Genomic DNA, 24,060 nt, shown 5'->3' with positions numbered 1-24,060 from the left:
TTAGGAAGTGAATAGTGTGCAAGTCCTAGCATAACATGCCCTGAAACATCCCTGTGGAGGATAGAGTGGGATTGGCAATTCAAAGATTGCTTATTGGGTAAACTTGACACACCTGGGTATAGGAGTTCTCTGCCTCATAACCCATAATCAGTTGCATTAAAGCGTCTTCCCTCTTCTCATTTCATTTACTGAGTCTCAGGAATTCCATGCTAGCAGAGTGCAAGACAAAGTTTAAAATTAATCCATGCAGTCTCCTGAAAAATATTTTGACAACTTTCTTGATTCTTTGCCAAATTAAAATGGCAATGTCTAGAATTCATTGGGAAAATTCAGGCAAGAGCAGTTCCACAATCTGACTCAAATCTCAAACTGCACCAAAGGTTTGGACATGCAGCTAGAAGCTCTGGGACCCTTCCTGATGAGGGATGATAAACTGTAACTTCTTCTACCCCATTCACATCTGTGGGTTGGAGGAATTAAAGTTACGGCTCATCTCCCTCCACCTCCCAAATCTTTGTATTGCAAAGGGAATCATGATTTTTCCCACATAATTGGCAACTTCTCATTAATAATGAGTATATTTAGGTGAAGAAGGGGTCATTCAACTCATTATGCTAAATAGTGAGCCTATTAAATGGTTGAACGCCTAATATTTCTCAGACCATGGATTAGAAGAATTATTCTCAAAGGTTCACATGTTGAATCAGAATCAGGTTTATTATCACTGACGTGACGTGAAATTTGTTTACTTAGCAGCAGCAGTTCAATGCAATACATAATCTAGAAAAAAAAACAAAATAAAATAATAAATCAATTACAGTAATCTATATTGAATAGATTAAAAATCATGCAAAAACATAAATAATATATACGCATTTTTTACAAAAAAAGTGAGGTAGTGTCCAAGGGTTCAATGTCCATTTAGGAATCGGATGGCAGAGGGGAAGAAGCTGTTCCTGAATTGCTGAGTGCGTGTCTTCAGGCTTCTGTACCTCCTACCTGATGGTAACAGTGAGAAAAGGGCATGCCCTGGGTGCTGGAGGTCCTTAATAATGGATGCTGCCTTTCTGAGACACCGCTCCTTGAAGATGTCCTGGGTACTTTGTAGGCTAGTACCCAAGATGGATCTGACTAGATTTACAATCCTCTGCAGGTTCTTTCGGTCCTGTGCAGTAGCAACCCCCCGCCCCCACCATACCAGACAGTGACGCAGCCCGTCAGAATGCTGTCCATGGTACATCTATAGAAGTTTTTGAGACCCCCCCCCCCACCATTCCAGACAGTGATCAGTGACGCAGCCCGTCAGAATGCTCTCCATGGTACATCTATAGAAGTTTTTGAGATTTCAGCTTTTCTCTGCTGGAACTGCATCATTCATCATTTCTAACTAACCCCCCCCCCCCCCAAAGTAGGTCACCCACAGTTTCCATAGAATGTGATAAGCACTTGTTGAATAGTTGTGTTTGAGAGGAATCATAATGTTGGGGGGAACTGCTGTGCTCTCTTCCCATCATATTCCTTACTTAAGTTTTGTCCCATGTTTTAGTGGCTCTAGAATGTACGATTTAAATGGGAAGAAAAAAGGCACAAATTGTTTCATTCAGATGAATCAGATTCAGGTTTAATATCACCAGCATGGGTCATGAAATTTGTTAACTTTATGGAGGCAGTAGAATGCAACACATAATAATAGAGAGGAAAAACTGTGAATTACAGTAGATATATTAAATAGTTATATTAGTGCAAAAAACAGAAATAAAAAAGTAGTGGGGTACTGTTCAATGTCCAGTTAGAAATCTAATGGCAGAGGGGACGAAGATGTTTCTGAATTGTTGGGTGTGTGCCTTTAGGCTTCTGTATCTTCTTCCTCCTGATGGTAGCAATGAGAACAAGGCATCGGCCTGAAAGGTGAACTTAGTTTCCCATTCCCATTTCTTTATTTTTTTCACAAATGGAGAGTTTGTATTTGAAAACTAAAATTGCCTGATGTTATGAAAAGATATTCATTAATTTCGATTGCAGTATTACAAAGGTGAAGGATAAAGTTCAATGTAAAATCTGCCTTGTCATTTCTTCAATTCAGTGTTGATAACAGGGGTGTGCCTTTGTGATCAATACAGTCAAAAATGACACGAAATATTGTGCAACATTATAGATTAGGGGATTTGTTACGGGAGTGAATATTTCTTTAATAAAATGCGCAATTTACATTTCATTTTAAATATCAACAATGCCTGCTGTATTTAAGATCACTTACTCATCATTTAGAAAGAACATCATTGTATTGCACATGACCGGCAGTGAAGCAATTGGAAGTTAAATAAATAACTGAAATGTGGAAGCTGGAAATCTGAAATGAAAGTACTCAGCAGGCTGAGCAGAATGTTGTTTCAGATCCGAGACCCTTCATCAGATTTTGGAAAAAGAATAGCAGGTTAGTGTACAGGAGAGATGGAGGAGAAGGGGGTTTGAATAGAATAAAGAATAGCTGAGACTGAGGGGGGAGGGAGTTGGAATATCCATTAGAAGCACATAATGGATTGTTAATGATAAGGCTGTGCGGCAAGCCTAGAATATTAAACAATGCTGATTTTTTTTTAAAGAAAGCTGCAAATGACAAAAGGCAGCAATGGTTATGGAGAGAAAGAAAACATGTTACTAACATGTTGGATTATTCAATATTGACTCCTGAAGGCTGCAACATGACCAGCAAGAAGGTGAGGCATCCTTGAGACGACTCAAGTTTGTGTTCATGGAACCTCAGTGGAACAGTGCAGGAAGCCACAGACGGAAACAGTCAGATTGGGAATGGGGAGGTGAATTCAAGTAGTAAGCAACCAGAATCTGGGATCTCCTGTATATTAAACACATGTGTTGTGCAAATTGATCATTTATGGATGGTTTCATATCGAAGGCTCCATATTGTGAGCACAAAATGTATATAGGGCCCCCACTACCCAGGAGGTGCCCGCTTCTCATTGCTGCCATCAAGAAGGAGGTACAGAAGCCTGAAGGCACATGCTCTGTGATTCAGGAACAGCTTCTTACCCTCTGTCATCTGATTTCTGAATGGACATTGAACCCATGAACACTGCCTTACTACTTTTTTATTTCTATTTTTGTACTACTTAGTTAACTATTTCATATTCTTATTGTAATTCAGTTTTTTCTCTATTATGTATTATATTGTGCTGCTGCTGCAAAGTCGACAAATGTCACAACATAAGCTGGTGATATTAAACCTGATTCTGAGATTGGAAGATTAATACATGAGCCATTTCCTCTGTTTTGCTTGTAAATTGATGCAGGTGTGCTGCCCTTGCCTGCCATGACTGTGTTTTAAAGCTCCTTCCTATAAGTCAAGCTCTTTAATTGAGAATGGCTAGTGATTGGGGTTCTTGCATCATTTTGACATTACTTTGATGTTTACCTCTGGTGTTTTAGTCTGTTCATCAGCTCAGCTAGAAACTTAGGTACTGTTTCTGTCAACACACACAAAATGCCGGTGGAACGCAGCAGGCCAGGCAGCATCTACAGGAAGAGGTACAGTGGACGTTTCAGGCCGAGACTCTTTGTCAGGACTAACGAAAGAAGAGCTAGTAAGAGATTTGAAAGTGGGAGGGGGAGGGGGAGATCCAAAATGATAGGAGAAGACAGGAGGGGGAGGGATGGAGCCAAGAGCTGGAAAGATGATTGGCAAAAGGGATACAAGGCTGGAGAAGGGAGCGGATCATCGGACGGGAGGACTAGGGAGAAGGAAAGGGAGAGGGGAGCCCAGAGGAAGATGGAGAGCAGGCAAGGAGTTATAGTGAGAGGGACAAAGGGAGGAGAAAAGAGAGAGAGAAAGAAAGGGGGGGGGAAATAAATAAAAAAATAAATAAATAAGGGATGGGGTAAGAAGGGGAGGAGGGACATTAATGGAAGTTAGAGAAGTCAATGTTCATGCCATTAGGTTGGAGGCTACCCAGACAGAATATAAGGTGTTGTTCCTCCAACCTGAGTGTGGCTTCATCTTGACAGTAGAGGAGGCCGTGGATAGACACGTCAGAATGGGAATAGGACATGGAATTAAAATGTGTGGCCACTGGGAGATCTTGCTTTCTCTGGCGGACAGAGCGTAGGTGTTCAGCGAAACAATCTCCCAGTCTGCGTCGGGTCTCACCAGTATATAGAAAGCCGCACCGGGAGCACCGGACACAGTATATCACCCCAGCCAACTCACAGGTGAAGTGTTGCCTCACCTGGAAGGACTCTCTGGGGCCCTGAATGGTAGTGAGGGAGGAAGTGTAAGGGCATGTGTAGCACTTGTTCCGCTTACAAGGATAAGTGCCAGGAGGGAGATTGGTGGGAAGGGATGGGGCGATGACAGATAGACAAGGGAGTCGCATAAGGAGCAATCCCTGCAGAAAGCAGAAAGGTGGGGGAGGGAAAGATGTGCTTGGTGGTGGGATCCTGTTGGAGGTGGCGGAAGTTACGGAGAACTATCTGTTGGACCTGGAGGCTGGTTGGGTGGTAGATGAGGACAAGGGGAACCCTATCCTTACTGGGGTGACGGAGGATGGGGTGAGAGCAGATGTGCGTGAAATGGGAGAGATGTGTTTGAGAGCAGAGTTGATGGTGGAAGAAGGGAAGCCCCTTTCTTTAAAAAAAAAGAAAACATCTCCTTCATCCTGGAATGAAAAGCCTAGAAAGGGGCTTCCCTTCCTCCACCATCAACTCTGCTCTCAAATGCATCTCTCCCATTTCACGCACATCTGCTCTCACCCCATCCTCCGTCACCCCAGTAAGGATAGGGTTCCGCTTGTCCTCACCTACCACCCAACCAGCCTCCAGGTCCAACACATAATTCTCCGTAACTTTCGCCACCTCCAACAGGATCCCACCACCAAGCACATCTTTTCCTCCCCCCCCCTCTGCTTTCCACAGGGATTGCTCCCTACGTGACTCCCTTATCCATTAATCCCCGCCATCCCTACCCGCTGATTTCCCTCCCGGCACTCATCCTTGTAAGCAGAACAAGTGCTACACATGCCCTTACACTTGCTCCCTCATCACTCTTCAGGGCCCCAGACAGTCCTTCCAGGTGAGGCGACACTTCACCTGTGAGTCGACTGGGGTGATATACTGCGTCCGGTGCTCCCGATGTGGCCTTCTATATATTGGTGAGACCTGACGCAGACTGGGAGACCGGTTTGCTGAACACCTACGCTCTGTCCGCCAGAGAAAGCAGGATCTCCCAGTGGCCACACATTTTAATTCCACGTCCTATTTCCATTCTGATATGTCTATCCACGGCCTCCTCTACTGCCAAGATGAAACCACACTCAGGTTGGAGGAACAACACTTTATATTCCGTCTGGGTAGTCTCCAACCTGATGGCATGAATATTGACTTCTCTAACTTCCGTTAATGCCCCTCCTCTCCTTCTTAGTCCATTCCTTATTTATTTATTTTTTAAATTTTTTTCCCCTTTCTTTCTCTTTTTTTTCTCCTTCTGTTCCTCTCACTATAACTCCTTGCTTGCTCTCGATCTTCCTCTGGGCTCCTCTCCCCCTTTCTTTCTCCCTAGGCTTACTGTCCCATGATCCCCTCCCTTCTCCAGCCTCATAACCCTTTTACCAATCAACTTTCCAGCTCTTAGCTCCATCCCTCCCCCTCCTGTCTTCTCGTATAATTTCTGATCTCCCCCTCCCCCTCCCACTTTCAAATCTCTTACTATCTCTTCTTTCAGTTAGTCCTGACGAAGGGTCTCGGCCTGAAACATCGACTGTACCTCTTCCTATAGATGCTGCCTGGCGTGCTGCGTTCACCAGCATTTTGTGTGTGTTGCTTAAATTTCCAGCATCTGCAGATTTCCTCGTGCACTGTGTCAATGGTTTTACCTTCCAGGTAATATAGAAACATAGAAAATAGGTGCAGGAGTAGGCCATTCGGCCCCTCGAGCCTGCACCGCCATTTATTATGATCATGGCTGATCATCCAACTCAGAACCCCGCCCCAGCCTTCCCCCCCATACCCCCTGATCCCCGTAGCCAGAAGGGCCCTATCTAACTTCCTCTTACATATAGCCAATGAACTGGCCTCAACTGTTTCCTGTGGCAGAGAATTCCACAGATTCACCACTCTCTGTGTGAAGAAGTTTTTCCTAATCTTGGTCCTAAAAGGCTTCCCCTCTATCCTCAAACTGTGGCCCCTCGTTCTGGACTTCCCCAACATTGGGAACAATCTTCCTGCATCTAGCCTGTCCAATCCCTTTAGGATCTTATACGTTTCAATCAGATCCCCCCTCAATCTTCTAAATTCCAACGAGTACAAGCCCAGTTCATCCAGTCTTTCTTCATATGAAAGTCCTGCCATCCCAGGAATCAATCTGGTGAACCTTCTTTGTACTCCCTCTATGGCAAGGATGTCTTTCCTCAGATTAGGGGACCAAAACTGCACACAAGTAATGCTTCTGAAATTTTGAGGGAGTCCTGCAAAGGCCTAACCCTTGTTCCTGTGTAGAAAGCACGGTATTGGACTTAACACTTCTTTATATTAGAGCATGAGGTTAGGCAGGTGTCCGACCCAAAGGTCAACTCAGCCGTCACTCACCTGTGAAGTTGGTGTTTGTCAGTTGTCTTGTAGAAAAGGTGGGAAGAAAGTAGTTGAGATGCACCCAGGATTTAATTGAATTTAATTTTGCATTGTGTAATAGAAATGACACCTGACAAACAGGCTGCTCTTGTATTTGTTCAGAGGCAATTTGCCAGCTCATTTGCGTTGAATGTTTAATTTTTGGGCAGGCGATATAATCTGCCATTAAATTGGCCCCTTTGGCTTCTGGCTAACTTTTTGTGTTTACTTGGTGAGGACGTGCTTTGCATTAAGTTTCTTTATCTTCAGTTACTCTATTGTGATTGGCTTGGAAAAAGAGGCACTTCATGTCTGCTTGCATTCTTGCCTACACCTACGCTGCTCTGTCTTCCTGTCATAGAATCAAGTGCTTCACTCTCTTTTCGTGAAAAGGAACCTGGTCTGAATGTGGTGTCCATTATCTGGTACAATTGGTCACCCTGAAAACTAGCGCAGTGGGAATGAGGGTTTTCTGTTCTGTTGCTGGAAAGACTACCATTTAAATTTAAGTTTTTCATTGTACCACCAAAGAAAAGTACGTATAAAACTCTGTGAAGAGGTGGAACAGACCAACAGAATAGAACCTGTATTTTGGATCATAGTACCTTGCCCGTGCATTTGTATCATCTGCAATATATAGGTGCAGATGACACCAAGACACGATCAAACTTCAAGCAAACAGCGCGACCAACAGCGATGCCCTGCTGACAGTTCACGGAACTACGTTTACTCCTACTACTTCGTTCAAATATGCTTCTACTACTAAGCTGTGCACAGTTGGAACCTGTGATTTACATCTCAATGGTGTACTTTTGGGCCGATTGGACAATTTTAGGGCTTCGCTGCCTCTGAGGGAGTTCAGTGAGGTTGGGAGTGGAGTGTGCAGCCCAGAGGGCTGGATATGGGGCACGCGCCTGTGGTCAACTCCATTGCTTCCCTCTGATTGAGGTATCTAGCAAGGCTGAAGTCAGTGAACTTGTGAGTGGAGGTTGGGGGTGGATGTTTGACACTGTCTGTCTGTGTTTGACCATCAATCCTCTCCCTCTCGTTAGCCCCTGTCGAAGGAAAGTGCAGGACTCTTGGAATCCATGTTGCAAGGATTGAGTGGTGAGGCTCGTGGCTGTAGACTCGTTTTGGGAGGACTTTGAGTTCATGTTGCAGGTGTTTCTGGATTCTGGTTACATTATTTTTCCCAAACCAGAGATGCTGGAAAGCCATGCAACACCCTCAAAATGCTGGAGGAACTCGGCATCTATGGAAAAGAGTAAACAGTTGATGTTTTGGGCCAAGACCCTTTGTCTCTTTTTGCTTTTTGTTTGAGCAGTTTGACCAACGCAGACTGCGGTGCTTCAGCAAAGACTGGCACTGTGGCACACAGTCGGCCAGCGGCATGTTGTTGAATGGAACTAAACTGAATACCCCTGGACGCTTGATGTTTGATATTCTATGTGTCGTTCTCTTGGTTTTTGCTGCTTGCGCAATTTGTTCTTCTTCTTGCCCTTTGGGTGTTTGATGTTTTCTTTGAGCGGGTTCCTTGGTATTTCTTTGTTTCATGACTGCCTGCAGGGAGATGAATCTCACAGTTACATCTGGTATGTGTACTTTGATAATAAGTGCAGTTTGAAATTTGGGGGCGTAATGGGCAGTGAGGAGACCATCAAAGCTTGCAGCGTGATCTGGACCAGCTGGGGAGATGAGCTGGACAATGGCCGATGGAGCTCAATGCAGAGAAGCGTGAGGTGTTGCATTGTGAGAGGGCAGACTCGGGTAAGACACAGTGAATGGCCATGTTCTGAGATGTGCAGTAAAACAAAGGATCTTAGGAATACCGATTCATAATTCCTTGAAGTGGCGTCACAAGCATGTGCCACCAGTCCTTGAGGGAACGATATGAGTCAGCTGCACCTTTCCTCATTCCCTGTCACGCACTGCTGAACTTGAACATAGGGTTGCCAACTGTTCCGTATTTGCCGGGACATCCCGTATATCAGGCTAAATTGGTTTGTCCCATATGGGACCGCGCTTGTTCCCTATTTCCCCCGCTAAGGAAGAGCGTTCCTATGAAAGCTTTCATGCCGAAATGGCGTAAAGCGAAGAAGCAATTACCATTAATTTATATGGGAAAAACTTGAGCGTTCCCAGACCCAAAAGATAACCTACCAAATAACACATAAAACCGAAAATAACACTAACATATAGTAAAAGCAGGAATGATATGATAACTACACAGCCTATATAAAGAAAAAATAAAGTATGTACAGTATAGTCGGGAAGATTAAGCCAAAACTGATTTGTGGAAAAAATCGGCACGTACACGCATGCACACGTCACACATGCACACACAGGTGCCTGCACAAGGCTTCATGGTCATGGTAGTCTCACCGGGGGTAAACACAAGTGTCCTGGGATTTGACTGCTACTTTTGTCCCTTATTTGGGAGTGAGAAAGTTGGCAACCCTAACTGTAAAAGACAAGTTGAAGTGATTTTCACCCCACTTGAACAACCCTACCCCCCACCCCAGTCAGCCGGTCCACAAGAATATTGTCAATATTAAACCGGTCCACAGTGTGAAAAAGGTTGGGGACCCCTGCTTTAGCACATTAGCCTTCGCTAAACAGAGTACAGGAGATCGGATGTTACGTTGAAGTTTGTGCAGTTCTGAGGTCATCTACTAATGTGAAAAATGAATAAAATTGAAAGAGTATGGAGAATATTTGCGATGATGCTGCCAGGACTTAAAGACCCGAGTTACAGGGAAAGGTTGAATAGATCTTGAAACCTATTCAAGATGTCTTGAAATCTACCCAGCCAGTTGGTGCTGATAGGGAAAAACTGCAGTACCCTCTTAAACTCTTAGTAGGAATCTAACAGAGTGATGTAAACCTCTACAGTTCTCCAGCATGTAGGCTAGGCAATTCTCACTGAGCTTAATCAATACAAGTCCAGTCAGTTCAATCATTTTAATGGCGAAAATCAGCTGGAGAGGGAAACTTTTTACATTAGTGAATCAGGTATATTAGTTATTTAAGTTATTTAATTCTGCTTTTAAATACTTCTAAAGAATGTTAGAAATGTTAATTGTATTTTTAATTGTTTGGCGTGACTTTGACAGTCTAATACAGCTTTGACAGTTGGTTAACGTGGGCTGTGCTTGACCAGGTTCAAAAGCAATTCAGATGTGATTGAAAGTCCTTGCAATGCACAAGGCCTTACCGAACAGCTGGAAGCCAGTTTCCTGGAAGGAAATTGCCCTTGGGGAAAAAGAGTAGACTTGAAGAACTCTGCCTGACCAAAGCAAAATGCCAAGGAAGACCTGAAAAATCAAGGCAAATAATTTAGAGCTCTGCAAGAGTTGGTTAGGGAACTTGAGGAATTGTGAGCATAATTGTATGATTCTGAACATAATGGTAGTTGCTTAGGGGTGGGAGGAAGTTTCTAACCACAGTGACAACATGCCATTCCCTAGAAGTAAAATTTGGGTATTTTGCCCACCTGAGAACATGCTTATTAAAGTAGTTGTTGAATGGGTGTGAGCTGTGCCAAGGCAGGTGTGTTGTAGCAGAAAAATGGGTTATTGAACTGTGGAGCAGTTTGAAGAGGATTTTCCAGAGGTACATTAGTTTCTTTAGCACCAAGTTCTGGAGTTACTGATTTGATGAATAGTCAGGGGCTCTGCTCTGCGTCATCTTTATTGTAAAGGTTTGTGAAGTGGATTGATGTGCAAATTGAGACACCAGTGTCTTGGATAGAGCCTGGCCCTTTAGCAAAGGACCGCGTAGAATTTATTGCAGGGCCATCTGGTAAGCTAGTGCATTTTTACCTCAGTTTCAAGCGATTTGCATTGAAATGTGGCTGTCAGCCAGGTAGTTTACTTTTCACACAAAAAACCAGAACAACGTTGCCAAGATATACAGTCCTGTCTAAACTCATGGGAATGCTCTTGGGTGACAAATCAAGTCAGGAGGGCATAACTATGACTAGCCAGTCCTGTACTGACTATTATTGCTCATGCTGAAAAGGTGATGATTTGTCCTTAAATGACAGTAGAATTGGAGTGTGAAAGCATTGTGACAGTTTCCAGGAGTAGATTTAAAATGAAGTTGAAGACCTCGGGCTACACATGCCCTTACACTTCCTCCCTCACTACCATTCAGGGCTCCGGACAGTCCTTCTAGGTGAGGCGACACTTCACCTGTGAGTCGGCTGGGGTGATATACTGCGTCTGGTGCTCCCGATGCGGCCTTCTATATATTGGCGAGACCCGACGCAGACTGGGAGACCGTTTCGTTGAACACCTACGCTCTGTCCGCCAGAGAAAGCAGGGTCTCCCAGTGGCCACACATTTTAATTCCACGTCCCATTCCCATTCTGATATGTCTATTCATGGCCTCCTCTACTGTAAAGATGAAGTCACACTCAGGTTGAAGGAACAACACCTTATATCCCGTCTGGGTAGCCTCTAACCTGATGGCATGAACATTGACTTCTCAAACTTCGGCTAATGCCCCATCTCCCCCTCGTACCCCATCCATTATTTATTTATTTATTTATATACACACATTCTTTTTCTCTCTCTCCTTTTTCTCCCTCTGTCCCTCTCACTATACCCCTTGCCCATCCTCTGGGCTTCCCCCCTCCCCCTTTCTTTCTCCCTAGGCCTCCCGTCCCATGATCCTCTGGTATCCCTTTTGCCAATCAACTGTCCTGCTCTTGGCTCCATCCCTCCCCCTCCTGTCTTCTCCTATCTTTCCGGGTCTCCCCCTTCCCCTCCCACTTTCAAATCCCTTACTAGCTCTTCTTTCAGTTAGTCCTGACGAAGGGTTTCGGCCCAAAACGTCGACCGTACCTCTTCCTAGAGATGCTGCTTGGCCTGCGGCGTTCACCAGCAACTTTTATGTGTGTGGCTTGAAGACCTTGGGGTTCACAGGCAAATAACCAGCCAAAAGCTGGCACCAGTCCAAGAACTGTGACATTAGGAAGGCGAACCTAAATCTGTCAAGTGTTAGGTTTTAAACCTAAAGGACGTGGAAATGCAGCAACATTTAAAAATGACCTGCTGTTGGATTGAAAGAGCATTTGTAGGACACCAGATGGAGATGACAGATGAAAGGGCATACATAACGTGTTAGAATACTGTTGGGCCAGTTCTACTTGCTGTTTGGCTTTGCACTGAGCTGAGTCTCAGGCTGTGGCCTGTTCCGGGCTCCGTGTCTCAGGCTGTGGCCTGTTTTGGGCTCCGTGTCTCAGGCTGTGGCCTGTTCTGGGCTCTGTGTCTCAGGGCTCCAGAATGTTTACTCGGCTCTGCACTGAGCTGAGTCCCAGGCTGTGGCCTGTTCCTGATACTCTGGGCTTCGTGTCTATGGACTCACTTTTGTTCTGAATGCTATTTGCTTACTTTCATTGCTTGCACAATTTTTGTTCTCTCTGTACATTGGGTGTTTGACAGTCCTTTTTAAGTGGGCTCTTTTGGGTTTCTTTGATTTGTGGCTGCTTGTAAGGAGACAAGTCTCAGGTTGTATAATGTGCGCGTACTTGGGTGATAAATGTCCTTGGAACTTTGTTTTTGGAGGTAGGAGGATGTGGAGCCGACTGGAATAGACGAAACTTGAGGTGACAAAAGTGTGGATGGCAGTTTCTAGTAAACATAAGATGGCAAAATACTTGCACACTGCTTTCCAACAAATCCATGCTAATGGAATGGAAGTCCTTTTGATAGTCATGAACCTGGATTGTTCATACATTTTATTTTCTTTGCTGCATATTGAGCATTATGGAGTCCAAACATATGTTTAAATTTATTCCCATTAATTGGCATACACTTTAGATCTTGACCTTCAACTCCTTCCCTTTTCTTCCTGTGCCAGATTTGCAGATTGTTACAGGCGGGGCTTAGTTGGGTTGGGTGGGTTCAGCAGGCTGGCAATGTGGAAATGACGGAGAGCATTGCACTCTAAAATCAAGGTAGGGAAAGGGTGGGGGCGGTTAATTACATGCAGGAGACTAATCCCACCCGAGACAGGTGGGGCAGATTAGTCACATTCCCTTGCTGTTGGGATTTGGCATCCTCCACTTCCAAGTAGAAGTTAAACACCAACTAGAGGAACAGCATCTCACCTTCCACCAGGGTAGCCCACAATCTGGCAGAATGAACATTGATTTTTCCAGCTCCCATTAACGGTTCCACGCCCACCCTGACCCTTTGCTCTCTAAACTCCCATCTTGATCAATTTGGCCCCCATCACTGTCTCCCTCCCCCTGCATTCTGTGTTCCACCTTCCTCTCTTAACAAGATTCTGTTACTCCCTGTCACTTTTATCTCCCAGCTTCTGATACCGTTCTGATTCTCCCCTCACTCATCTGCCTATCACCACTCCAACCCCCTCCCATCTTACCTGTGTCTATTTATTGCTTCCTAGCTCTTGCTGTACCTCTTTGCTCCAGCATTTTGTGTTGTTGAAATGGGCTATTTCCCCTCTATCTCTCAGTCTGCACAAAGGGTCCCAATCTGAAGCGATTTGCTGTCCATTTCCCTCCAATAGATGCTGCCTGTGCTGCTGAGTTCCTCCAGCGTATTGTGAGTCCGCCATCGAATCGTGGCTGATTCATTTTTCCCTCTCAGCCCCGTTGTCCCGTCTTCTCCCCATAACCTTTGACATCCTTACTAATTATGTAGCTGTCGACAGCTGCTTTGGGCACCCCGCTTGCGTAACGGTTAGCACGATGCTGTTCCAGCTGGGAGCATGGGGGTTCAGAGTTCAGAGTTCAATTCCAGTGCCATTTGTAAGGATCCTCTGTGCAACCTCCCTGTCGAATGCGTGGGTTTTCCCCGGGTGCTCTGGTTTCTTCCCACGCTCTGAAGATGGAATGGGTAGATTAATTGGTTATTGTAAATTGTCCCCTCACTAGGTGAGAGTTAATCGGGTTGTCAGGGGTTGCTGGGGCGCCATGGCTTGAAGGGCTAGAGGGGCCTAAACTGTATAACTAAATAAATAAACAATATTTGGCCTCCACACTGATCCGTGGCAACGAGTTCCATAGATCCTCTGGCTGAAGAAATTGCTCGGTTAATTAATGGCCAGAATTTGATGTCTTTGCCATGTGTGAGGAAATGGCACAGGAAAAGGCCACCTGTGTTGAAACAAATTACATCAGGATACAGCCAATCCAATTTCCTGAAGGGCAGAATTTCAACAGGGAATGGGTGCAAACACTTCAAAGCATCCTCAAAAAGCTTTTCTGAATGCTTTGCACAAAATGGATAGGCACAAGTAGGTTTGCTTCTAGGACACCTTTTTTTGCTACTAACGTTTTTCACTGGAAGTTATTAAAGTACATTGTGGTGACCTTAATCGCTTTCGGCTCTGATGTCCTTGTGGTATTTGGATGCAAATTTGTTGGAACCAAATGACATAACTTTGTGATTGTTAAGATGCGCACCTGACCGCCTCCGGGGTTTAGACACTGCAATTCTTCGGAGTATGGATAGCTAGCACTGTCCCGATAAAGATTCTGGCCTGCTCTGCTAATTGGTGGCCATGTTTTACTACCCAGATTTGGATATTTAAAGAGTACTTGGGTTCGGGGCTCAATTATCAGCTCAGCTTTGGTTCAGTATGCGATTGCGTTTCGGTTTTCTCTCTCATTCTGATTCTTGTCTAGTCTCATCAAGTTCTCATCTAGTTAAGAACCCTGTTCTCGCCTCAGGTTCAAAATGGTGTCTCGATTCTAGTCTAGTATACTCTAGCACTTGGGTCCTTGTCTTCCTCACCTAAATCTCTCATCACGGTGATACTCAGAGCAGACTCAGCAAATTCTGCCCTGACTTTGCAGTGCAGCTATGTTGTGAACATGCAGCCACAGATTGACAAGAAGCTCAGAGACCTCGGCCTTCACCCTGCCTTGTGTAGCTGGATCCTGGACTTCCTGTCAGATCACCGGCAAGGGTAAGAGTGGGCTCCCTCACCTCTGCCCCTCTGACCCTCAACACAGGTGCCCCTCAGGGCTGTGTCCTGAGCCCCCTCCTTTACTCTCTGTATACCCATGACTGTGTCACCACCCACAGCTCCAATCTGCTAATTAAATTTGCTGATGATACTATATTGATTGGCCTAATCTCAAATAATAATGAGGCAGCCTACAGAGAAGAAGTCATCAACCTGACACAGGTGGTGTCAAAAAAACAACCTCTCCTTCAACGTCGCAAAAACAAAGGAGCTGGTTGTGGATTACAGGAGGAATAGAGACAGGCTAACCGCTATTGACATCAATGGATCTGGGGCTGAGAGGGTGAACAGCTTTAAGTTCCTCAGCATTCACATCACCGAGGATCTCATGGTTTGTACATACCAGCTGTGTGGTGAAAAAGGCACAACAGCGCCTCTTTCACTTCAGACAGTTGAAGGAGTTTGGCATGAATCCCCAAATCCTAAGAACTTTCTACAGAGGGCACAATTGAGAGCATCTTGACTGGCTGGATCACTACCTGGTATGGAAACTGTACTTTCCTCAATCGCAGGACTCTGCAGAGAGTGGTGTGGACAGCCCAGCACATCTGTAGATGTGAACTTCCCACTATTCAGGCCATTTACAAAGACAGGTGTGTTTTTTTTTAAAAAAGGCCCAAAGTATCAATGGGGTCCGGAGTCTATTCCAGCTGCTACCATCTGGGAAACGGTACTGCAGCATAAAAGCCAGGACCAACAAGCTTCGGAACAGTTCTTCCACCAGGCCATCAGACTGATTAATTCACGCTGACACAATTGTATTTCTATGTTATATTGACTGTCCTGTTGTGCATGCTATTTAGTATAAATTGCACATTGCATACTTGGTGATGTAATATGAAGATTTTTACTCCTCATATATATGACGAATGTAAGTAATAGTCAATTCAATTCAATTTATAGCGATGCACACTGTGCATTCTTCATCCAAATCGATGTTTCACAAGCAACCCCATCATGCACAAATCGAAGCAATCAAATTATTTCGGATGTTGTCTGAGAACATGCAAAGTTGCAATTTCTCAGTCATTTCATGCCAACCAAATATTAAATTCCATTACAGCTGAGGTAGATTTTGAACTTGTGATTCTCTCGTTTGTCCAAGTGTCTGGAGTGCTAATTGGAGCAAAGAATGTTTACAGCTGCTGGAAATGCGTAAAGCAAACTGGAAATAGAGGCGTAAACACGAGCAATTCTGCAGATGCTGGAAATTCAAGCAACACACATCGAAGTTGCTGGTGAACGCAGCAGGCCAGGCAGCATCTCTAGGAAGAGGTACAAAAAAATGGGAACAAGGTGCGGTGAAGTCAAGACGGTTGATGACCCGTCGGCAGTTAGCAATAAACTGACAAAGGGTCTCGGCCCGAAATGTTGACTGTACCTCTTCCTAGAGATGCTGCCTGGCCTGCTGCGTTCACCAGCAACTTTGATGTGTGTTGCCTGGAAATAGAGGCAGTGCCCAGTAAGTCCGGCAGCATCAGACGGGAAATAATTGTTGACGATTAAGGTCAAGAATACTTCATCCTTAAACTGGAAATGTTAGAAAACATTTCAGTCCTGATGAAGGGTCTCGGCCCGAAATGTTGACTCATTTACATAGATGCTATCACTCCTGTGGAGTTCCTCCAGCGTTTTGTGTGTGTTGCTTTAGATTTCCAACATCTGCAGATTTTCTTGTTCAGGAGCCTGATTCTTTGCCTTTAAACCAATTGATTTTATTCTCAAGTTTATACTAAAGCAAGTATTTTTAATCAGTGACTCATAGATGTGAGGGGTATGTTGTCCTGTTGTCTTTAAATGTGCTTTTAATTTTTAACCATTGTTTTTTTTTGGTTATTTGAAATGATCCACCACTAAGTATTCTTGGAATGTTAGGCATCTTGATTTTAATCCACCGCAATAGATCACTGCCATCCAAAATAGTTTAAGGTGGTGTCTGAAGGAAAGTAAATGTATCTTTTATATAGCACTTTCATGATCTTATTATCCTTAATAACAATGAAATTATTTTGAACTGCAATTATCAAATAATAGAAATCTTAAATTTTGATTATCATAAAGCTCTTAAAAGATGATTTATTCAAGTCAGGCACTTGTTTTTGTTGACTGGCCCATCACCTATGAGTAAGAACATTCCCCATCCCCTTTTCCCTCTCTCACCATTACCTCCTTGCCTGCCTTTTGCCCTCCTCTGGTGCTCCTCCCACCTTTTTCTTTCTTCCATGGCTTTCTGTCCTCTTCTATCAGACTCCCCCTTCTCCAGCCCTGTATCTCTTTCACCAGTCAACTTCCCAGCTCTTTACTTCATCCCTCCTCCTCCCAGTTTCACCTATCACCTTGTGTTTCTCTCTCGCCTCCCCCCAACCTTTTAAATATATTCCTCAGCTGTTTGTTTCTCCAGTCGTGCTGAAGGGTCTCGGACCGAAACCTCGACTGTACTTTTTTCCATAGATGCTGCCTGGCCTGCTGAGTTCCTCCATTTTGTATGTGTTGACAGTAACACATTTACTTCATTGGAACTGTGTGGAGATTCGGCATGACATCCAGATAGATAGAACGATACTTTATTGATCCCAAAGGGTAATTACAGTGTCACAGTAGCATTACAAGTGCACAGATATACAAATATAAGAAAAATAAGAAAAAATTTAAAAAATGAGTTATCTCTGTTACGTACCCCGTAACTGGGTTGCCAAACCAGCAGAAATGGATCACTCAGTTGGAGTCTGGATTACTAGAACTAAGGAAGTTTTATTAAAGAAACAAGCAACACAGTACTCTAATCGAAAGGATAATGAATGCAACAGTTCAGCAATGATAAACATACATGTACACAGAATTAAGATAACGGGATCAATCAAGCTCTATCGTTGTCTAGGGGTAAATGACCAATTTCAAAGTGACGCAAAGTTCAGTTCAATTTAGTTCAGTTCAGTTCGCAGTAATCGCTGCCGTGGCGATGGACAGTGGGGGGGTGGAGAGAGAGAGCAAAACGAATGAATATTCAAAACGGCTTCCACACAAACCTTCGCAGTCAGCTTTCGGACGAGTCCTTTGTGATGTCATCTGAGGTCACCGACCGTGACCTCTCCGTTTCCAGATACGGTTCTTTCCCTGCGGTGAACCTGGTACCCAGGCAAGGGTGGACACACACCAGGTTCCTGCCGATTGTGCCTTTCCACCCTGTGCGTTTATGGCCCGGTACCTCCCACCGACTTGTGGGAGACGCACCGCTTCCAGGGTCTTGTTACCTCGGGTGTCGTGTGTGTCCTGCCTTAGCGAACCTGGCCCTTTTTATCCCCCTGCTGGGGTATCGCCTGTCCATCACTTCAAACAGTTCAGGGTTCAAAGGGGGAGCCGATCTTGACAGCTCTCCTTCCCCTTCATTAACATCTCCAAATGCTGCTCCATTGTTTTCCTTATCTCTCTCTCTCTCCTGAAGACAGGTGGCAGACCAACTGCTGATTCCACTGGTGCCAGCACAGGCCAGCTACATCTTAATCTATGTGTATTCTTGTCACACTTCCCACCTTTAAGGATTTTTACCGGGGGTAAAAATTACAAACATGAATACATTATTTGATACACACAAATACACATCTTTATCAGCTATTTGGCTAGTACAGCGAATTTGAAGTTGTCAACACCTGGCAGACAGTCAGCCATCACATTTTCTGTTCCTTTTATATGTGTTATTAATAATCCCTCAGACCAGACTCCAACTTAGCAAACTTCATAGTGGCCAAAAACACTGATGAATTGCGATCAATGTAACCTCTCATTGGGTTTCATCCCAGACCATAATAACAAGGGTCGTCCCATTCCGACTTAGTTTTCTCTCGCAAGGGCTTAGTAGGAGGGGGAGGGGTAGTGACCGCAGAGTTATTGCAAAACTTCCTACAGTACCCCACCATCTCCAAGAGCCTTCTGAGGGCCCTCTTGTCTGTCGGGGTTGGGATGTCAGAGATAGCCTGCACTGTAGCTTGCATCACTGCCAGCTGCCCCTGTGTCACCCCAATTCCCAGGTAAGTGACCTTTGCGTGGCCGAACTCATTTTTTTTCAAGGTTCACTATCAAGCTGGCTTCGGACAGCCGTATTACATTGCCAATACACACCTCTGTGTTCGTCAGCCCTTTAGTCACTGAATTACTCATTCTATATGGATGTTGCTCGCTAGGCTGACCTAGTATAACAGACACCACCCAACGTCCCAGTTCTTTGCATCGCCTCGGGACAATCAAACACACGTGTGCGAGTCGTTTAATTACTTCTCCTAAAGAGTCGCTTTGTTCGGGGATTAAGGGAGAGACCTTATCAGCAGCGCTGGCCAAAACAATAGCCTTCTCCCATCTGGTCGATACCATGCTCATCTTTTCAAAATGTTTTTTTTCTCTTATCAGGGAGACCCTAGCTTCATTGATTTCTGCGCTAACACCGACTAGGTTTGTTAGCATATCAAAAGCCTGTGACCGTCTCAGTTCGCGAGTTCGCGTCGGTCATAATCAATAACATCTTTCCTCCTGGGCAGCCGGTAAACCTCTTCCATGGTTCCACCAACTGTTTCCTCCAGCACCGCAAAATGTCCACCGGGGGGTACCTTGTGGGCCAGGTTAAAAATCTCATCCCCATAACTCTTTTGCACCACCCCCCATTCCTCATCTGCGAGCACGGTACTTGGTCTCCCTTGCTTCCTTAGCACTTCCTCCTCCACACAATAGCCTACTAGTTCCCTTGTTAAGTCTGTGTCAGAGAGAACTGTCTCTGCCAAAACCATCAGCCCCTCGTCCCACTCCTGCGCCTGCACAAATTCCTTCCTGGCTAATGCTAAGTCTGCCTCAGCTCCCTCACTACCTCTTGTTTCACTACACTCCTTCTTTTCACTTTCTACCCCCTTCTCGTACAAGGCTGGCAGAAACGTCTCAGCTAAATTTACTACCGCAGCCCCCTGATGAACCTGTGAGTCCATGGGCGGGGCCTCAATGCTGGCAGGCTGACCTGTCAATCTCACTGCTTTGAACACGATTCCCCCGGCGAGGTCATTACTGAGCAAGACTTCCACGCCTTTCATCGGTAATTCGGACCTCACCCCGATCATGACTAGTCCAGAGACCAGGTTGCTTTGTAAGTGTATCTGGTGCAAAGGGACGGCCTCTGTCCCTTCCCCAATACCTTTGACCTTGACCTCCACAGTCTGGGTCTCTGAGCTAAACTCTAATACACTCTTCAGTATTAGTGACTGACACGCTCCCGTGTCTCTCCAGATCCGCACTGGAACTGGTTTTAACCCCTCCTTCACTGACACCAATCCGGCCGAGATAAACCTCTCGCGCCCTTCCTGAACTTTGGCAGACCTGTCCTCTCCTAGCGGTTCGTTTACCAGCTCGATACAGCCAGTCAAAATCGCCGTTTTCCCTTTTCCCGTCTCCTTCTTTGGGGCAAAGCACCTGGACGCAAAGTGTCCGACTTTCCCGCAATTATAACAGACAACCCCAGGAGACTTCCTACCAGACTGCTCCCAGTCTACCTTATCCTTCTCACTAGTCCCCGGCTTACTTTCTGACTTTTCTGGTGGACTCTCCCCGCCGTCCTGACTACCCTTCTGGTAGCCTTTACTTGGGGCAAACTTCATTTTATGCGTCAACGCGTACTCATCCGCTAACTTAGCGGTTGCGGCTAACGTGGCTGCCTCTTTCTCATCTAAGTAGGGTCTCATACCCTCAGGGACACAACCTTTAAACTGCTCAATCAGGATCAGCTGTAGCAGTCTGTCATAATCCCCCTCTACCCCCTTCGAGGCGCACCAACGCTCACAATATGTCTGCATCTCACGGGCAAACTCTAAATACGTGCGGTCCCACTGCTTCCTCGCATTCCGGAACCTCTGCCGGTATGCCTCCGGGACCAACTCATAAATCCTGAGGATGGCCTCTTTCACCACCTCATACCTTTGGGCATCTTCCGCGGACAAAGCTGAGTAAGCTTGTCGGGCTTTCCCTTTCAGTACACTTTGAAGCAAAACAGCCCACTTATCCCTTGGCCAGTCCTGACTTGTAGCAACTTTTTCGAAATGGAGAAAGTACCGATCCACGTCGGTATCGTCAAATGGGGCAACCAGCCTAACCTCCTGGGTCGCCCGGAACCCTCCACCTTGGTTCGGCACAGGCCCCTGCTCTGCCCTTATCTTTAACTTCTCCAGCTCAAATTCCCTTTCCTTCTGCCTCTCTCTCTCTTCTTGCTCCCATTGCCTCTCTTTCTCTTCTCTCTCCAACTGCCGTACCCGGAACTCATGCCCGAGTCTCAGTTTTTCAAGCTGCACCTGCACCGCGTCTCCGGCAGGTTTTTCAATAGACACCACCCCCAGCTCGCCTTGGGGAAACACACCTTTAGATACGTAGTGCTGTACGATAGCTCTGTGTATCTCCTCTCTCCTCATTGTCGACTTCACCTCAACCGTTTGGCCACAGCTACCAATTCCGATTTCCTGGCATCCTCTAATGCCTCCAAGGTCGGCGCCTTTATAATTTCCTCAGCCTCCATTTCTGCTGTTTGTCTTTTCTTTCTTTCGGGAATTTTGACTCAATCAATTTACTCCGTCCCAAATTTAGCGTTCAAAATCCCGGACGAGAACCCCACTTATGTTATGTACCCCGTAACTGGGTTGCCAAACCAGCAGAAATGGATCACTCAGTTGGAGTCTGGATTACTAGAACTAAGAAAGTTTTATTAAAGAAACAAGCAACACAGTACTCTAATCAAAAGGATAATAAATGCAACAGTTCAGGAATGATAAACATACATGTACACAGAATTAAGATAACAGGATCAATCAAGCTCTATCGTTGTCTAGGGGTAAATGACCAGTTTCAAAGTGACGCAAAGTTCAGTTCAATTTAGTTCAGTTCAGTTCGCAGTAATCGCTGCCGTGGTGATGGACAGTGGGGGGGAAGAAGAGAGAGAGCAAAACGAATGAATATTCAAACGGCTTCCACACAGACCTTCGCAGTCAGCTTTCGGGCGAGTACTTTGTGATGTCATCTGAGGTCACCGACCGTGACCTCTCCGTTTCCAGATACGATCGTTTCCCTACGGTGAACCTGGCACCCAGGCAAGGGCGGACACACACCAGGTTCCCGCCAATCGTGCCTTTCCACCCTGTGCGTTTATGGCCCGGTACTTCCCACCGACTTGTGAGAGACGCACCGCTTCCAGGGTCTTGTTACCTCGGGTGTCATGTGTGTCCTGCCTTAGCGAACCTGTCCCTTTTTATCCCCCTGCTGGGGTATCGCCTGTCCATCACTTCAAACAGTTCAGGGTTCAAAGGGGGAGCCGATCTTGACAGCTGTCCTTCCGTTACTCTCTCCGGTCCCTTCATTAACATCTCCAAATGCTGCTCCATTGTTTTCCTTATCTCTCTCTCCTGAAGACAGGTGGCAGACCAACTGCTGATTCCACTGGTGCCAGCACAGGCCAGCTACATCTTAATCTATGTGTATTCTTGTCACATCTCAAACAATCCAACAGGAGGGGGACTGAAAAGGAAGGGGGAAGACACCAGAATGAAAAGACGGGGCAGGGGAAAGAGGATAACTAGAAGGTGATAGATGATAGCAAAGAGAGCAGAATTAAAGTAAGAAATAAATACTCAAACTTGATAATGAAGTGATTGGAATTAAGAATTTTGTTACGCCTTATAGTGATTAGTTGGTTGTTTTGGAACAGTTTCAATTTATTGAGTAAGTTATCGCATGGACTGAGGTACAGTTTTTTTTTGTTTTGCATGCCATCCATAAAGATCAATTCTTTACAGCAGTGCATTGTGAAAGCAATAACAGTACCAAACAAGGTTTTACAGAAAGTGCAGGCAGGCAATGAAACATTATTGAAGTATAAACATTATTGAAGTGTAAAGTACTATATACTGGAATGTGCAATGGAATTGAGCAACCTCTAATATTTTTGTTCCATGTTCTAAAGATTGTAGACCCGTACATTTAGACATTAGCCTGTGTCATAATGACCAGGGTAGCCTGAGTTGTTCGGTACATGGTAAGGTGTTGAAACAAATTTGTTGCAACTTTTAAGATTAGTATGGCTTGAATTAGTCACATCCAAAAATAGGGCATGAAACCAGCTTCAGAATTGTGCTCAACATACAAAAGTAAAACCTTTTAGTAAGGTAACTAATATCCACTTAAGGGTGGTGGGGGAGTAAGTCCCTAGCAAAGGAGGTGTAAGGCACTCCTTCCCTCTGCTAACCTGCAGGTGACCCTTTGGCAAAGTGTAGCACCTGCTTAGTCCCCCGGTCAGGGTCATGTGAAGCTGAGGGAGCAGGTGGTGGATGGTCGCATGAGCAGCTGGTGCATATCACAAATCCTTCTTGTGTGACCGCAAACGCCAGGCAGACAGTTGCTGAAGAGTATCGATAATGGCTTGGTCACCCGTCTTGTAAAGTCACTGCCCTGAAGAAGGCAATGGCAAACCACTTCTGTAGAAAAAAAATTTGCCAAGAACAATCATGGTCATGGGACCATGATCTCCCACGTCATATGACACGGCTCATAATGATGTCATATGACATGGCAAATAATGATGATGTCTTATGACATGGCACATAATGATGTCATATGACACAGCACATAATGATATCCACTTAATTGCATATTCAGTTTGCTTTGTATACTTGATATGAGCAACTAATGCAAAACATCTTGCTCTTACCTGAAATACAAACTTGCTGAAATGGGACCTTGTGTTTCCTTAAAGTGTAGAAGTGCTGTTGATTCTCTGACAATGCTCACAGTGATTTCCATTATCCCACTTGTTTCCTTCTAACCTATTTTCTCTCAGAAATCAGAATCAGGTTTTTTATCACTTGCCTATGATGTGAAATTTGTCGTTTTGTGGTGGCAATGTGGTGCAAAGGTATATTTAAAAAAAATCTATAAGTTACAAAAATAAGTAATACAAAGAAAAGGAGTAGTGAGGTACTGACATTGGTTCATGTACCGTTCAGAAATCTGGTGGCAGAAGAGAAGAAGCTGTTCCTAAAACGTTGAGTGTGGATCTTCAGGTGGTCAGGGTCCATAATGATGGACGCTGCCCTGTCGAAGAACTGCCTCGTGAAGATGAAGAGGGTTGTGGAACTGGTTGAGTCTACAACCCTCCTGTGATCCTGTACACTGGGGGTGGGGGGGGGTGAGTGTTTACTGGGCTATGATGCACCCAGTCAGAATGCACTCCATCATACAGTTATAGGAATTTGTAAGGGTCATGGGTGACAAACCAAATCTCCTAAAACTCCTAATGTGCCTAAGTGTATCAATGTGTTGAGCCTAGGATAGATCCACTGAGATTTTGACACCTAGGAACTTGAAGCTGCTCACCCTTTCCGCCACTGACACCCACTACCCCTTCCTGAAGTCCACAATCAGTTCCTTGGT

The 24,060-nt window shown here is 45.1% G+C and overlaps 1 protein-coding gene across 4 annotated transcripts in view; it reads left to right on the top strand.

Moving 5' to 3' along the window:
* elovl6 (ELOVL fatty acid elongase 6) overlaps window positions 1-24,060 on the top strand; it is a 110,360-nt gene that overhangs the window by 45,789 nt on the left and 40,511 nt on the right. Inside the window, exon 1 of one of the 4 annotated variants that reach the window (XM_072255955.1) lies at window positions 2,364-2,434. The exons of the other annotated variants lie outside the window; for them this stretch is intronic. The gene's annotated coding sequence lies outside the window, so the exon portion shown is untranslated. Of the gene's footprint in view, window positions 1-2,363; window positions 2,435-24,060 lie in introns of those variants that run through there. 4 annotated transcript variants of the gene reach the window in all.

Source organism: Mobula birostris, chromosome 4 (assembly GCF_030028105.1).
Source record: "Mobula birostris isolate sMobBir1 chromosome 4, sMobBir1.hap1, whole genome shotgun sequence".
Classification (NCBI taxonomy): domain Eukaryota; kingdom Metazoa; phylum Chordata; class Chondrichthyes; order Myliobatiformes; family Myliobatidae; genus Mobula; species Mobula birostris.
The sequence above is the reverse complement of the archived record's forward strand: the minus strand, read 5'-3'. Positions and strand labels throughout refer to the sequence as shown.